We start from the raw sequence: 5,090 nt of genomic DNA, 5'->3' as shown, positions 1-5,090 counted from the left end.
TGACTTGGGTTTATTTTTTTTTAATTTTTTTATTTTGTACTTTAGGGGAGGGTCTACAGGGTGTTTAGGGTCTCACTACTAGATCAGAATCATAGTGATCCACCTGTTTACAGCCTCCCAAGAGCTGGGATTATAGGTGCGCACCACCATGCCCAGTTTCAACTGCTGTCTCAGTGTGCCCCAGGGGCGGGGCCAGCACGGCAGGCCTGGGGATCGAACCCCCAGCCCCTGCACCAAGCAGGCACTTTAATCCACCCTAAGAGGCCCCATCTTTTAGGCCAGGGTGTTCTGTTTGTTTTTCTGTTTTCTAACTCTGCAGTGTATCTGAGATGCACTATACCTGGTGAGAGTTCATGAGTTCGTTTTGCTTAAAAGAGAATTGGAAGATGGTTTCTGACTTGGGACCATGAAAAGCATGAAACTTGGGTCATCTTACGAGGCAGGATGTGAAAGTATGGAAGTCTCTGATGTGAAGTGACTCTGTGGGCTGTGGGGCCTTCGGTGGCTGCAGGCTGGTTCTCCTCGGGGTCCCTGTGTCTCCCAGCTCGGTATCTCCTGCCTGCATTGGCCTCCTGACTTCATCCATTACTTTTTTAGTTATCTACAGCTGCTGACATCCATTTGCATCACTTCAGCTGGAAGACATTAAGCAGTAACAGCAGTTCTGTTGCTTTAAATTCAGTCTTTTTCTTCTGTTTGAAGTGTAGAGAAGGGATGTGGCCTCCAGTTTAGAAGACTGTTGTTTCAATTATCAATTTCCTGGGACTGTAAACCATATTGATACAAATTGCAGAGCTAGGATGAATCAGTAGAAGTTCTGCGAAGACTGACTTAAGCTGAATGTACAGAAACATTTAAGAATTAGAAAAATAAATAAATAAATAGAATTAGAGCTGGCCTGTGTAATGCATAGGAAACTGGAGATCGTTTTTGTATGCTGTAGTGCTGTACATTTAGAAGTACAACAACAGTAAATATTTTTGTGTTAATGTGTTAATATATTTACAGTGGTGTGTACAAAGAACTATATTTCCCCCCTGCAGTGTAGGAGGTGAATGAGACTGATGTAGGAGAAGTGTGACTCCTAACCTACTAGATTTCAGATACACCAAGTTCCTGTCCTCTAAAGTCAAAAGATGAATTCTAAGGAATGACAGAGGTTAAGAGTAAGAAGAATTTATTGATAGCTCCTGAGAGACAGGCGTGGACCCAAAAGTGGGTTGCCACAGCGGCCACCACGCTAAGGATATGTCATATACATCCAAGTCCTGAGATGGGTACAAAATCACGAATTAGTACAACTTGGGTCAAAGTATTATCTACCACTAACAGGATAAGTATAGCAGCTTAGCTAATACTGGTCTGGTAGGGAAGCAAGTCACACAGCAAGAGTACATGGAGGGAAGGCAGTTTTCAGAAGGGATGGGTTGGGGCTGGGGAGATGGCTCAGGGGAATAAGCGCTTCCCTGGCAAGCGCAGGGGCCTGAGTTCAATCCCCCGTTCCGCAAAAAAAAAAAAAAGGGATGGGTCCACATGCTCTGGGTACCCACCTGGGTGACTGATGTCATCTGGACTTTACTGGAGCAGGTGATACCAGGTATAGTATGGTCCTGAGTTATTGCTTATCCCTCGGGGCGATCACGTGCTCATCTTGATGCCTGGCCTTCGACATGTGCACCTCCAGCTACAGTTGTGCTATGTTCCTGTCTTCTGTGCTGGCTCCTTTGAGAACTTAATCCTGTGTGACTTCCCATATTTCTACCTAACTTAGCTGCCCATATATTAAGACTGCTCTAACAAGTGGTGCGCTAGTATCTATCATTTTAATGACGTGTGTTGTAATAATCATACTAAATTTATTTTAAAGTTGAATAATGATATACTGGTCACAGCATACTTGACTGTGTTCATCAGCTACTTATTTGGGACTTCCTGTGTACCCTGTCACTCTGCTAGCTTTATGGGGGAAAAGTGTAAAGGAGGTGCTGCTTGAACATTCTGATTGAAAAAAGACACATGCACCTGAGCCAGAATGTGAGTGAGACTGTAATTTTTTTAAAAACTTAGGGATTGGGGATATAGCTCAGTGACGCAGCACCTGCCTGGCAAGCATGAAGTCCTGGGTTGGATTCCCAGTAACCAGAAAAAACAAACCCTTAAAGTATAGCGAGGTATGGTGGTGCTTCTGTAATCCCAGCACTCAGGAGCTGAGGCAGCAGGATTGCTGCAAGTTTCAGGCCAACTTGGGCTACATAGTGAGTTCAGGGGCAGCCTGAAGTGTACAGTGAGACTGTCTTAAAAAAAAGAAAGAAAAACCAAATTATAAGAACAGTGAAGTAGAAGCCATTTAATGTTAATTTAATCCTAGAGCAATGCAGAGGTAGTGTGGAGACACATAAGGTTGGAAGGGATAGGAATAATAATAATAAACATTTATTCGGCATTTACTATGTAGCAGGCATTTTTCTGTGTTTCGCATGTTTAAGAGGTTTGGTGCTGTTACCCTCATTTTGCAGATGAGGAAATTTGCAAGGGACAAGGAGGGAATATGGTTATGATACATAAGGCAGGGCGTGTTCAGTACCTGGTTGTAAGGTTTGCAGGGACGGTGCTAAGGAAGAGGTAAAGGTAGATTGGTCACATTATCAGTCAAATTGAAATGTTGACTTCTAAGCTTCTGAGACTATCGAGTTAAAATATTTGATATAAAATACTTTGGCATTGGAATGATGAGTTTTAGACCTTGTTCTTAATTGCAGTATAGGCTAAATTTCATAAGTACAGCATTCGTCAGAAACAACACTAGAATAGTACACAGAGAACTAGGTTTTATTTTTATTTTAAAACAGAGCCAGGAGAAAGGGGTCTAACATTTATCTGCTGTACAGACATAGAGTCTATCCTTAGTATGGGGGGTAGCAAAACTGCCACTTGAGAATGCAGAAATTCTGGACTTGGCACCTTATGTGTACATATGAAGGACTTATACAAATATTGGTTGACTCTAGATCAGAAAATATTTTGTCTTTTTTGTTGTTTTATATGGAACCAGGGATTGAACTCAGGCCCATGCGCTTGCCAGGGAAGCGCTTATTCTACTGAGCCATCTCCCCGGCATGGGAAATAGAGTTTTAAGGCAGCAGCTCTTGCCTACCTGGCTAGATACGTATATCCATGTTTATTATTATTATCAATTTTAATAATAATTATTTTTTCTTTCTCTTTCTGTCCCCAGTTAACCTTCTGAATTCATTACTTTGCATCTTGCTGTATGAACCGTTAACCTGAGTGCACTGCTGTCCTGAAAGTCAGAATCACTTTTTCAGGTATAACATATATTGCATGATTGTCCTGTGTAGAGATCTCTTCTGTGGTCCTCCACTTCCCACATAACAAGAGCCAGGCTCTTATCCACTGGCTTTAACTATTCCAGTGTTGATCTTCTGCCTATCTCTTCTCATTTCCAACCCATTTATATTCCTAATTCTCCTAGTCTAAATTAGAATTTCTCCATCCTTTATTGCTTCTTATCTCTTTTGGCATATTTTATCCAGTTGTTTTTGTGGTAACATTTTTTTTTTTAAATTTTTATTTATTTATTTATTTATGTGTGTGTGTGTGTGTGTGTGTGTGTGTGGCCAGCTCAGCCCACCAGGGGGTGGGCTGGCTGGCATGTGGTGCTGGGGGATTGAACCGCGGTTCCTGTGCTTTGCCAAGTTTGTTCTAACTATGTGCTTTAGACCACTGAGCCATCTCACCAGCCCCTGTGATAACATATTAAATGGCTGATAAGTGCCACACCCTGGTGAGACAAAGGCACACATTTTGCTCATCTGGCACTATTCACAGTTGTTCTTTCCTCTTCTTCTGGATCATAAGTTTCCTGAGTAGTACAACTATGTTTTTATACTTTTCTATGTAGCAGGGGGCATCTTAAGTCTATAACATATAAGTATATGTTGAATGTGGTTGAATTCTTACTAGTTTTACACAATTATTCCAATTTCCTAACAGATAACAGGTTTAACTTGCATACACCATTGCTAAATGCTGAATGGACTGTGGAATCTTCAGTAAAGCAGTGAGCTACTTTTCTGTCTTTCCATTTGTGAAATGAGTATATCATTCCTTTGTAGTGAAAACTTAATAGTGAAGGAAATAGCTAGTCTTTAGATTCTTCACACAAAAAGTGGCAATAGTAAGTGTTTTCTTCGTAGTTCAATCTGTTCACATAATAGACATAAGTACACTTATTTATTTATTTATTTATTTATTTATTTATTTTAGTACCAGGCATTACACTTAGGACCTTGTGCTTGCCAGTCTGGTGCTTATGCTGTTGAGCTATCTACCCAGCTTTATATATTTAAGAAATAACATTTTTATAGAAATCTATACTACTGGAACATTAAAACATAGCTACCAAATGCAGAATAATATCTTGGAATACAGAACAAAGTTGAGAAATCAAGAATGATTGGGCGCTTGAAACAGTGTATTGACCCAACTCTCAAGAATCATGTAGGGGCTGGGGAGATGGCTCAGTAGAATAAGCGCTTGCCTGGCAAGCTCAAGGGCCTGAGTTCAATCCCCAGTTCCGCAAAAAGAAAAAGAAAAAAATCATGTAATGGTTTATATCTAGATGTCCCCCCAAAGCCTCGTGCTCGTGAAATCATTAGGGCAGGCTTCCAGAGACTGTGATTAATTCATGATCCAATGCTGGTTTCATGAGTGTGTTACCCCTGCCCTGGGCAGATGCCTGTATACAATATAAGGGAGGGACAGAAGCTTGGTCTCTGCCACTGCTCCTGCCTTTCTGCTTTTGCTGTTTTCTGCACTGCTGTCCTCTGCCTTGTGCCCCTCTGCCTTGGAGCAAGCTGAGTATGGACTGAAACCTCCACCACTGTGAGCTAAGTAAGTTTATCCTTCCTTAATACTGGGTGGCAGGCATTTTGTTCCAGCATTGAGAGAAGAGTAACAGAGTCAAAGCAGTAGTTCAGAATATATGCAGTGTATTATTTGTTGAAACTGTCCTTCCGATATGATTTGAAACTGTCTCATTGCTGTTTGTCAATAAAACTTTGGAAAAA

General features: G+C 41.2%; 1 protein-coding gene across 4 annotated transcripts in view; it reads left to right on the top strand.

Annotated features, from left to right (window-relative positions):
• Positions 1 to 5,090, top strand: part of Lrrc8d (leucine rich repeat containing 8 VRAC subunit D) — a 125,056-nt gene that overhangs the window by 59,911 nt on the left and 60,055 nt on the right. For 3 of the 4 annotated variants that reach the window (XM_023720312.1, XM_023720314.1, XM_023720313.1), the window contains exon 3: positions 3,236 to 3,326. The exons of the other annotated variant lie outside the window; for it this stretch is intronic. The gene's annotated coding sequence lies outside the window, so the exon portion shown is untranslated. The remainder of the gene's footprint in view (positions 1 to 3,235; positions 3,327 to 5,090) is intronic. 4 annotated transcript variants of the gene reach the window in all.

Source organism: Octodon degus, unplaced genomic scaffold (assembly GCF_000260255.1).
Source record: "Octodon degus isolate 3935 unplaced genomic scaffold, OctDeg1.0 scaffold00074, whole genome shotgun sequence".
Taxonomy (NCBI): domain Eukaryota; kingdom Metazoa; phylum Chordata; class Mammalia; order Rodentia; family Octodontidae; genus Octodon; species Octodon degus.
Note: the sequence above shows the minus strand (reverse complement) of the source record. Positions and strands in the feature narration are given on the sequence as shown.